This window comes from Lagopus muta, chromosome 1 (genome assembly GCF_023343835.1).
Source record: "Lagopus muta isolate bLagMut1 chromosome 1, bLagMut1 primary, whole genome shotgun sequence".
NCBI classification, from domain to species: domain Eukaryota; kingdom Metazoa; phylum Chordata; class Aves; order Galliformes; family Phasianidae; genus Lagopus; species Lagopus muta.
In genome coordinates this window covers 68,092,741-68,105,045 of record NC_064433.1, presented here as the reverse complement: position 1 = coordinate 68,105,045, position 12,305 = coordinate 68,092,741, and the positions used below count along the sequence as shown (strand labels likewise).

At 42.1% G+C, this 12,305-nt stretch overlaps 1 protein-coding gene across 4 annotated transcripts in view; it reads right to left on the bottom strand.

The window, feature by feature from the left end:
- Positions 1–9,182, bottom strand: part of MPPED1 (metallophosphoesterase domain containing 1) — a 61,140-nt gene extending 51,958 nt beyond the window's left edge. Inside the window, exon 1 of one of the 4 annotated variants that reach the window (XM_048964273.1) lies at positions 9,083–9,182. The gene's annotated coding sequence lies outside the window, so the exon portion shown is untranslated. Of the gene's footprint in view, positions 1–7,540; positions 8,113–8,135; positions 8,514–8,583; positions 8,993–9,082 lie in introns of those variants that run through there. The other 3 variants (XM_048964267.1, XM_048964283.1, XM_048964301.1) reach the window with 3 other exon arrangements.
- Between the last annotated feature and the right edge of the window lie 3,123 nt (positions 9,183–12,305).

The following is a 12,305-nucleotide window of genomic DNA, read 5'->3' as shown; positions in this document are numbered from 1 at the left end:
CCTGGCAAACAAAAACCGCCGAGTCTTCCCTTAAGAGACCAAGCAAATTCACTTGACAAATGAGGAATCTGAATGCTCTTAACACAATTGTGGACTTTGAAGTGAAGGCAGCATCATCATAGAGACACTCGTAGGTTCTACGGTCAGTCATGTCACTTCTACTGATGGGATTATTAGGCCCTCTAAATGAGTACAATTTTTTGTACCAATTGCATTTAAAAAGTCAACAAGTGAAAGTGCAATGTTTTAAAGTGAAATATGCACCTACAAGCCTCCTTTCCCCAAGGCAACTGCTTTACATATACGTAACTTGTAACAATGAGTATGAAACAAAATTTTAAAAACCAACAAATTCCTCAAGGATATCCGAATTGTCATTTTATAACGTGTGATGTCATTTACGGTGCCTTAACCCTTACCAAATTCCCAGAGTTCTATGTTATGAATACAGGGAGCTAGAAATCCTGCTTGGAAAGCTAGCCCCTGCTAGGGTCCAGAAGCAGGACAGCATTTGAGAATTGTTAGTTTTCCTAAACGTCAGTTTAGCTCTGGTGCAACGTGCCAAGGCGACAGCCCTCAAGCCTCCAGACCTCGATCCACGGCACACGCAGGGGCCTGGCACAAGCACCAGGCCTGGCACGAGGCCCCAGGCTGCCTTTGTGCCTCAGATCTGCTCAGTAGAGACCAAAGAGCAGCACCACATCAAAGTCACATGTTTCAAGAAATCCCTGCTGTTAAGCAGCAAATAGATGTGTACATTAGAATGAGTTCTGTAGAGCAGGTTTATCACCAGAATAAAAGTGGAACGAGCACACCAGTTAATTCTGTGAGGGCCCGGAGGCAGCAAAATACATTGCTTCATCTGCTTCTCAGGGCACAACATGTAAGGATACTGATTGATGTTTGGGCTTGTTGTCTAAAGGTCAAGAATCTGAATAAAACCTTTAAAATGCCTCTCTGCTATGGCTCACCTGTTAACTAGAGCACATATGCTCTGCTACGCTCTGGTCATCATTTTTAGAAACTTTTTCTTATGTTCTGTCTTCAATGGATAGACATCCTAAGCATCCTGCCTTCCAGTTTCAGCTCTCTTCAGAAGATGTGTGAAGAAGCTAAATCATCTCCATAATTTATTAAGGGGACCATCTTAAAGAACACGTCTGAGATGGTCTTCTGCACTAGCGAACCTAAATTTGCTAACAGTTATCAAATAATACTCATTTCTGTAACTGTATCTTTTCACCAGATGTCAGTTACTCCCAGATAAATAACCAGAAAAAGCAGACATAATTCTCAATTACCTGTATGTCTCAAAATCCTACCAACTTCAATGAGAAGAAACGCACGATCTATCAAATCTTGTATTTCATCTATCAAGGAATGCTTTGGTGTCTCTTCATTTATACCACCTATTTCTTAACTGCAGATCTGCAAGTCACAGAGCAACCTGTTTCGTAATGTGAAAAGATCCATTTACTTATATGAGACTTTTTATTTCTCTGTAATTATAATTGCCTTAACATGCATTAGGAAAAAATAAAAACAAATCCTCCAAGTTATCCCTCACCATGCAAAACTACATTGTTCCTCTTCTTTGCTGATTACAATGACCTGTCAAACACAGCATGACAACATTCGTCACTGAAATGAACTTTTACTCCAAATTAGTTTTCTTCCATTGCTCTCAAGCACAAGTATTATACACATTTCTCTCATTACTTCATAAATAAAAAACACTATTTGCTAGTACTTGTTAGCTTTAACTGTCATGCAAATATTTTATAGAGAAAGCAAGTAGGAAATTAGATAATTTGTCTTTTGGAAATACGGCCTTACGTTCACTTCTTTGGAGTTTCCTCAGAAGGAATACTGTATCTACTCTGTGTCCAAGTTCTGACCTGGCATCCACAAAAAGAGATGGATGGATTCAGAAAACACCAAAATTAGACATTTGCCTACGAAATGTAACTGTGTTGATTTAAAACAATTATCACTTTAAAACCTTCTTAGCTTGTCTTATTTTGAATGATGATTGTATGATTTGAAATTACATGTGCTAATTTACTTACCAAGCTTAACAAAATCACAATGACTGAGTGTTCCATTTATGAAAATTTTATTTTATTTGGGATTATCAGGAGTATCATTTTCTGAACCAAGTTCTCATCTATACAAATAACAGTTAATTTATTCAATTAAATTTTAAAAATATCACTAATAATATGCGTTTGTCTTTTTCTTAAACGTTGACTTTACAATACACCAAATGCATTTTAAACACTGCAACACTCTAAGATCAACAAACAGGCTAAACATTTGCCAAGGCTAAATGTTTTAGAGTAACCCTACATACAGTCTTGCCTGAACATATAAAACATCATATTTGAATAAAATATTTACATGAATTCATTTCTCTTAAGGAAAAATCTTTTCCCTGAAAAATATACTGCTTTGCTTGATGTTGCTCTATTTATCCCAAAATATCTGCCAACATAGCTTATCTATTTAAGTAATTACCGCTAAGAAAGGAAATTTTAAATAAATATATCTAAAAGCCACAAAACTCATTCTTCACTCTAAAAAATCAGCTTTCATCCCTGGTAGTATTTCAAAATCTGCTATGCTACTGAAGATCCCAAGCTCATACAAGAAAACTTACAAGTCCCAAAATGACAGTACTCATCTTAATTAAAAAAAAAAAAAAAAAAAAAAAAAGCAAAAAAAAAAAGCTAAAATACAGGATATCTGGAAACATTACCAAAAATAGACATTTCAATAGGAGTAAACTAAGATTGCGGTGCTTTGATTCCACATTTCAGTCTGCAATTTGGGCACGTCATCTGACGAAGCTCTCGAATCTCTTAAAATATTTGCTTAGAAAATGAATATATAAGTACTGAAATATATTTAAGAAGACAGAGTTTGGTTTAAATCTGCAACTGACGATCTTTGTTCTTTACCTTTTTGTGAGAACTGCCTAACATTGATTTCTTAGCCTTTATCTGGACTAAGCATCACCAGGTCAAATTCAAGTTACCTATGCCACAGAATTTATCCAAACTAATTTCCATGGAAATAGCATATAAACGCACAGAATTTAGCTGATTGGGTCATTCACACCCGAGGGCAGAATAAATCCAAATGATCTAGCCTGCTTGCTCCGATGCCAGTATTTTATCAGAATATGACAAAGCCTAATACTAAATGCCTAGCAGTCAGTTCAAGTCACTCTAAAGCAAGCACTCAAAAATAGCGTCCTCCACCAGCAGGGTTAGCCCATGGGCCAGCAGTGCACAGTGCTGGTACTAAGGTGGCTGAGGACCGAAGTAGCAGACAGCAAAACAGGCAGCAATTCCCACATTCTGAGGGCAGCCAGAGATAGAGTTGCTGCTTCACACAAAGGCATGTTGATGCCAGCAGGACAGCTCACAGAGTCTTCCCTTTTCGTCCAGCAGCATTGCTCAGATTTGGATGAATTTCAGTTGCTGACATTTCCCTCTGATTTCAGGAAAAAAACTAACACTAAACAGTCTTGAAAGTTTGCTGATCTCTATGTCAATACGCAAGAATGGGAAAATAAGAGTCTAATACCTGTAGCTGAAGATGAATGAAATGCCAAAGTACAAGCATGCAAACATGTGTAAATCAGAATATACAACAGCTCACATGTAAATATACCTTCAGTGATACTACCTTAAGGATAATCTTATTAAAAGGAATCAAGAACTCTTTTTAACAGCTTTATATAATATATATATATGTATATATATTTGGACACAAAACTTTGAAAATTAAGTACATTGTCCTATTATTTTAATTGTTTATACCTTTCAATCCTTCAGCTTTATTTATTTAGTTGAAATCCTTCATGACATCTGATTATTATCTGATGATTGTCTGACCATCCAGGAAGGGAGTCAGTGGGTTTGCCCTGTTTATTTTTCCAAGTACCCTCTCCAGGACTGATAGAAAAAAAATAACACAGAAGTTGGACCATTCACTCCTTGTACACATGAGGTCACACCCACATAGAGCCCCCCCTCCAAGCTCCATGGGAAACTGAGACAAAGATAACTAAATCTCTTCCTTTAAGGAAAGAGGATAGATAACACAGAAGCCCCAGGTACACAGCTCTGAGGCGGAGCGTTGGAGATCAGGAAGACCCAGTCCTACAGTGCCTTCTTCCACAACAGGATGCTGCAAATCACTGCTCTCCCTAAAACCGAAGAGGCTATTTGTGAGAGAAACAAGAATCAGGAGAAAACCTACAGTGAGACAGCACATCCACAGCACTGCACTCCAATTGAGGTAACTCAGGTGGTAGCTTTTGCACTGCAAAGTGCTGGACCAGCTGCTGCTGAACTGTGGCTCTGAGCCATACACACACTGCATCACCTCATTTGCTGGCTGTTCAAAAAACTCTTTTGACAATTTTATTTGGACAGACTACAAATCCTCATCTGACCCAAAAGATGCTAAAACAAAGCCAGTGGTGAAAAGTAAAGGGAGACCAAAATGAAAAATAATATTTAGGAGGAAAACATCAAAGCAGTGAAATTAAACTACTATACATTCCTGGATTTTCTTTTTCTTTCTACCTTTTACTTGATCAATCTGGTAAAGCCCGAATGTATTTTGCTGTTGTCAGATCTTCTACTAAGTATTCAGGTTTTACTATTTGGTTAACTACTGGCAGTAGCTGGGTCTTAATCCATCCTCCTCCCGGTCCAGCAGGCAAGGTATCTTGAACTTTTACCAAAACCAACTCACACTAGGGATTCAGTACATGTGCTGAGGGAAAAACTGAGATATATCTCAGAAGAGTGATACTGTGAAGATAAGCTTTGAACAACATATTTTTGGTTTACCGCAAAACCAGAAGGAAGGCTGTCACACAAACAAGACATAATTCCAGTATTATTATTTACTGCTACACGAGTGTCCACAGACCAATTGAAATCCAAGAAGAAACTACGTTAGTACTGTACAATCAAACAGCAGCAAAAAGCTTCTGCCCCAAAGAGACTACAGTCTAACAAAACTCAACAAAGGATGTGGGAAAAAAATGATACAGCAATGTAGAAAAAAATGATCAACGCAACGACAGAACATTACATTCCTTCCATTTATTTATGAAGACAATGAAAAAATAAGCAGGATTAGTATCACAAATTAAAAAAAAAAAAGAAAAAGAAAAAAGGTATGATAGAGCCGGTGAGAAGAGGAAAAAAGAAAATTAAGTGCTATGTAGGATGTTTGAGCCAGAGAGAACACAAAGTAAAGCGACTGAGAGCTGGCAAAGAGGGATCCTGAGCAAAGCGACCAATTAAGATAAGGCAAAGAAAAAACAGTCATATATATCAGTAACCATTGGTCTCCTTCGTACGCTGCTTCTACAGCTGCTCTGCTGGCTCCAGTCTTTGGCTGAATGGCAAGACCCTCACCTGCTGTAAGAGAAGCTGGAATACATGCATGGTACATAACTGAACTTGAAAAGTCAGGAGAGCATGCTGCATCAAAACAGCTTGCAAAAAAAGTCATATATGTTTAATACAGTAATCTTATTAGCAGAAATGTATAAACTAAAAAGACATAATCAGTAGGTGGCAAATACTTGCAACTGAAATGTACTGTATGTATTACAACTCTTAAAAAAAAATCTAAATAAGATGACCAATTAAATGACATTATGAACCCAATTTTACTCCCATGGTAAATACTGGTATTTTAAATAGTGAAGCATTCTGTATTTAGGTTAGCATAACGAAGACCAAATCAGCTACAACTGCAAGTTACTACATATACAGCATGATGGTTATTTGTTTATCCTAATATAATTCCCACTGCCACATCAAATCACAGCAAAACTGTCACACTTGTTGACAGTTTCAACAATGAGGTCAAGCAGTGAGCAGTCACAAGAGGATGAACTGCTTCACCCTCCGGAGACGGTCACTGCAGAAGCTGGTGAATAGTCATTACACTAAGAGCTCTGCTCCTTTTTGCAATGTATCTTACACTGGACTGTCATTCTGTAACCTTACCCAAGCATTGCATTCACATGTATTTTAGTTATAATAACATTAGCCTCTAAGGATGACCTTCTAAGACGAAGTCACACAATAACAGTCCAGTGTCCTTAAAGGACTCCCTTACATTAATAGCCTTGTTTATATTTCAAAACAAACCTGGAAGATTCAGGATTGAAGCAGGAACGTGTATTTAAGTTAGAAACGATTAGAGACCATATCACTTTTATACACTGCAGCACAGACCCAACTCACCCATGGACAACGTTCACAAAACCCAACCTGCTGTATATGCAAATGACAGTTTCCACCACTATACTTGGTCTTCTCAGGAGACCTCAAACTGTACATTGTAACAGCCTAATACATCTTAATGTAACAGTACCATGCGGAAAGACTCTTCCCTCAGATTATTTTACATATCCTCCCTGAATCTGGCTGCTTGCAATTCTTTGAAATACAGTTTAACAGGAATCAGATGAACTGCAGGGAATTACCACTATGTGTATTAATCATTCGAGATGAAAACTGATTTCATGTACAAAAATACTGAAATCCTCAAATTTAAATACACGTTTTTATTCACTGATTGTTTCTTCTCGCAGATAGTATCTGCATCAATTAAGTGGTCAGCTGGTTCTAAGGAATTTGAGGTTCCTCATAATTCAGTGGCAAAACTCTAGCTGACATAAAAAACAGAAACCTTTCCATATAACACTGCATGCTCTACTACAGTAGAGAAAAGCCCATTCCTGTGTAAGTCTTCAGGTGAGAGGGACTGCATCTGAGGCAGCAAATCCAATCACATTCCTTTCCTAAGAGGCCATAATATGCACTTTTTTTCTAATTCTTTACAATGAATTCTGTTAGGTAAATATGATCACAAACGGCACAATAATCATTAACCCAAGAAGCAGAAACATCAATGTCAGAATAGGCAATGTATTCCAAATCAGAACTCTGGTCCGCTTTACATTCCTGCTGACAGTTCCTGTAATGAGCACACAGCATTAAAGAAAAACCATGACCTGTTTAAACAAAGATCAGAGCACCAGCTTTATCTGTGCATTCTCTGGTTTTGTTTGTTGTTTGGTATCACAAACTAATACTACAGCATCCTACAATAACACTTTAACAAGTTTTCGTGCAGGGCACGAAGGATTTGCTCTAGTCTAACAGGAACAATTGTTTATCTTTAACACAGGTGCTTTTCTTCATGTGAATCTGTACAGGTATTCACAGCAGTTACAATGCTTTAAATTAGACTGAAGGAAAGCACAGAGAAGAGGCAGACTGGTGTACAAGCAAGAAATTTTAAAATTCTTCTGTCTCAAATAGCCTGAGACAACCAAGGAAACGAGAAAAGCAAAGCTATAATTGTTTAAACACACCATTTAAATTCTGTGGCTAATGATTACAATCAATCAGTTCATTTACGTAACATACACAGGATAACCATCGTATTTAATAATAATAAAAAAAAATCATATGCAAAATAAAAAAATACATACCTACACTGCCAGCAAATTTACATCACGGCACAGTTTAACACGCGCAGGTCCAGCACACGTTACAGCCCTGTAATGACTACTGAACAGTCTTCTCAAAAGATGCACTCATTTTGGAAGCCAAATCCCAGCCATACACATTTTCTATGCAGTCCTGCATTTTAAATACCTACTGATACTCTCTTGAGAAACTGAGCTCACTTCACCAGGAGCTTATCACAAAGTTTAATAATCTTGCCCAGTTATCCAGAATAACTAAAGCTCCTTTGCTCTGTAGCCTAAATTACTTACTAAATTCATTAGGCATTAACTGAAGTTGAAGTGGTTATCAATACTGGACGTTATCAGCAGATCTTTCAATTAAGGTATTATCAAGATATGTGTGGTGTACGCAGAAACCTTCAACTACTGATCATTTGCCAAAGAGAACTGAAACCTGCCCGCTCTCTGCACGTTTCTCATTCTTATCTCCTATGTTGGCCACGCACAAATATATGTATTTAAAAATGTATTTCATGCTGCTGGTTCAACGTGCAAACCGCAGAAACGCAGACATAAAGAAAACAGTGAAATATATCAAAATCAACGAACCCTTTACCTAACTCTCTTCAATCTTCTATTTTCTTCCTCGCTCCGCTGCTCGGAGCGTGCCGGGTACCAAGCAGCAGCCAGATGCACGACACGAAGATCAGCACGAATTCTGAGCAACTTACTGAACGCTCTCCTCCCGGAACAAAACTTTGGAGGTCACCAGATCCTTTCCTACCACCCCGCAAAGTTCTCCCGCTACCACCGCCCCTTCCCCGGGCCGAGCTGCCGCACCCGCTGCTCCAGGGCTCCCTCTGGGCGGTCCGTGCCCTCGCACCTGCCCGTGGCCGACGGAGCCGCCCTCCCTCCGACCCGCGGCTCGCAGCCTCCGCGGGAACTCGCTAACAAAGTAACTTCCCGGCGGGAGCGCGGCCGCTTCCCCCCTCAGCCCCGCGGCCGGAGAGAGGCGGAGGCCGGGCGGGCAGCGCTCCGCTCGGCGGCTGACAGCCCGGATTTACCTTCGCGCAGCCCTTCCTCCGGCCCGGCGGAAGGCGAGCGGCGGCAGAGCGGCATGGAGGCAGGGCGCGGGGAGCCGCCGGGCGCTTCCCTCCGCCTCTCGGCAGCCCCTGCTCCTCGGAAAGCCCTTCCCCCTGCCGGACCGCCTCACTCTCTCCGGCTTCGGGGCATACGTATCTATTTTTTAAGGAGCGCGGAGAAGCCGCGGGGAGGCTCGGCTGGGAGAGGCGAAGCCCTGACGCGCTTGGGGGTGGGCAGGCGGGGGGATCCAGATCCTGGCACGGCCGCGCACGCACACCCATCCCCCCTTCTCCGCGGTCCCCAGCCGGGGAAGGCAGCGCCGAGGCTCGAACCCCGCCGCCTCCAACCGACCCCGCAGCGGGGAGTGGGGCCCTTCGCGGTGCCCCCGCCCCAGCCGCGGGCAGACCCCGCCCGGGGCGGCCGCCGGGATCCCTCCCCGCTCCCACCCCTCGGGGCAGGGGCGCTCCCCAGAGCACTTACCCTGCCCGCCAGGGCTGCTCTGAAGCCGCAGGATTTTGCGCGAGTGCCCGTCTCGTTCTCCGGGAGCCCAGCCTCCCCTCCCCCTCGCCTCCCCTCCCCCGCCTCCCCCACCTCCTTTGGGGGGCCAGGAATCCCCCACCGCCGGCCCTCCCCTCCTCCCCACCCGCCCGGGGAGCCCCGCGCCGCCGGAGCGCCGAGCGGCCGCGGCCCGGTCCGTGGTCGGAGCTGCCCGGCTGGGCACGGGGCCCGCGGTACTCCATGGCCCCCGGCCGGGGCCGGGACGAGCTGCCGGCCCGCCCCCGCGCCTCTACGCCCTCCGCCCGAGGGGCACGCCGGAGCCCGCCCGCCCCGAGGCAGAGCTGTTGCAGCCCCTGGAGAGCGGGGGGGTTAGGCGGGAGCTCCGTGCCGGCTGCCCCCGCGTCCCTTCGTTGCGCGGGGGGAAGTTGATCGGGGGGTCCGCCTGCAGCCAGGCCGCGCCGCGCCGGCCGTGAGGCGGAGAGCGGGCGGTAGCGGGGGTCCGCGGCTGCCGGCCCTGGCCCGCTGCCCTCCTCCTCACGGCGGCCGGGGTTTCCCTACCGCCCCCCGCCTCGGGGTCGGGGGAGCCGCTCCCCGCCGCGGCCGAGGGCGGGGGGTTGGGAGGTGTTGGTGGGGCAGCGGGAACTTGGGGGTGTGAGGGGAAGGCCCTCTTCCTGCCTGCGCCCGGTGCGGCTCCCGGAGGCACCGAGCATGCACGGCTTGTGTGAGCTTTAAAATCAGGCCATGATCATCAAATCATAAATATATAATATTGCACTCCTATGATATTATGAGTAGAGAGTAGGAGAGTTAAACGCATACATCGAGGAGAGGCAAATTACATGTAAAGGGCTTTGCTGCACAGTCGTCAAGTGATTCTGAAATGAAATATTTTAAAATCCCTCCAAGAATAAATTTAATTCCTGCACGCCTGCTCCTGTCTCACCTAGCAGGGGAGGAAGCGTGCTGGATGGCCAGCAACAATTAGTGAGCTATGTCTGCTTTTAGCACACACGGTGACTTTATCACTAATAGAACAGTCCCTGAAAAAATGGTGTGCTGGAAAACATCCATTCCTTAAAAGAGAACTGGGATTTGGGCAGTTGTTTTGTGTAAGAATGAAACAGACAGCGTTTGAGGGTTTTTTTCTGAAAGAAGAAGAAGAAGAAAAAAAGACCAGCTCAATAGTGAAACTATTTCCAAAGCAGAGGCCAAACTGGAGCACAAGGCTCTCACAGGGGGCGAGTACCTCCGCTACCCACTGAGCCATTATCTGTGGGTGGAGAGGAGGCCAGGCTGTATCAGAAAGCAAAAAAATGGACCTGAGAACCCTCCCTCACTATTTCTGTTAGTGGCAAAACATATTTATCTTGAAATTTTACATTTTCGCATGTCAGCGTTTTCACAACAATATAAATGTGCTTGAAAATTTTTTGATCAGCCTAATGGTTAGGGCCTATTAGAAGCTGCAGAACGTATTCACAATAAATGCACTTATTCAGATGCATGAATACAAGCTTAGAAAAGTAATTATAGGCACCCATTTTTGGAAATCTAGAGGCTGGGTAAGATCCCCATGAGAAATACGAGTAATAAATTTCTTCAGAAAAAGAAAGAAAGAAAGAGAGAGAGAGAGAGAGAGAGAGAGAGAGAGAGAAAGAAATGTGCTTGCTAAGTAATGCTCTTTTTTATTTTTGTCTTTAATATTGACATTGTTGATGAAATGTTCCAGATACGGTAGAGATGGCTTGAAGTAAAACCTTCATTTTAATTATTATTTAAAAGAACAAGTGAAAAAAATGGCATTACTAATTAAAATATTTTGCTTTTAAAAATCTTAGTTGCCTAAGAGTAACTGATCTTCCTTTTTTTGGTGAACACATATACATAAATTTGCAGCTGATTGTTAATAACAAGTCTGGCTATTTTGATTCTTCTTCAGCTAAGAGACTGCGTTGTATTCATACACATTGTATTATTCCATTTTAGCTTTTAAACCTTTTATTCAGAATATTAATTTCTCAGCCTCTATTGTTACAAAATAGTGAATGATACTTTACTATTTTAGTTGCTTATTTATTATTTCTGTCAAGTTCTGCTTGCCTGAAAACTGACACTCAGATAAAATTGATGTGGCATAGTTTCAAATTGTCCATTAATTAAGACTACCTTAAGTGTGCTTGATGCATCTCAAAAGCATGTTTGCGTTTTAAAATAGTTCTTGAAACAGCTGAAATAATGACAAATGAATGGGAATTCAATGGGAAATGTCTGGTAGCCATCACCTTCACAGTCCTAGTGAAAGCAGATCTTATCCTCTCATATTTGGGATCGTTGCAGATTGACAGAAAAAAAATAGGCAATCTTACTTTTTCTACTCTTGCGTTGATTTTTCAGCTTTGAGTTAAATAGTTCTTAACAGAACGCCCTGAATGGATTGAAACAAAGATATTCAGCCCGCCTGCGGAATAAACTGCAGCTTTCAAAAATTGCTTTCCTGCATCAGTTACATCCTTCTCCATCTGCTTATCCAGTGACTTCAGCCAATTCAGTGGCATCACCTTCAAAACTTCAGCAGCAAACATCTTTTTGATTAGCTGTCTTAACTCATGTCAGTACATGGCAGCAAGTGTAAGATCTAAGTTACTTGCAATATCAAATATAATTTGAACAGATAGAGGTAATACAGCAAATGAATTTTGGATGGAAGTGTGCTGGAATAATACTAGGACAATGCTTATAATGGGATTTTGATCAAATTAATGAGATAATGATGCAAAGAACCTCTAAACATTTGCCATTGGTTGTACAAAGAGATCATTACGTTAAGGTGAAAGAACTCATGTATCTTATTTTCAGATTCTTATTATAATGACAAAGTGCTATATGTGAACCCTTACTTACTTAGCAACTGACAAAAATGAATTTCAAATAATAGTGGAGGATGTGATCCCGTTATCTAAAGTGAAAGATCACTGGGCAAGTGAAGTTTGGGAGAATGCAGGAGGAAGGTATACATCGATAGTAAAGATAATTCTGTATGAAAGTGCATCCCTTTATTTCTGCTGAATTTTTGTATTTCATTTGCCTTTTTGATGGTTGACCATCATTTATGTTTAGTTTAATTTAAATCTGTACTTGAACCATTTTTCAGTGGGTAAATGAATCTGAACTACTTTAAGATTTTTTGATTCTCAAGTAGTTTGAT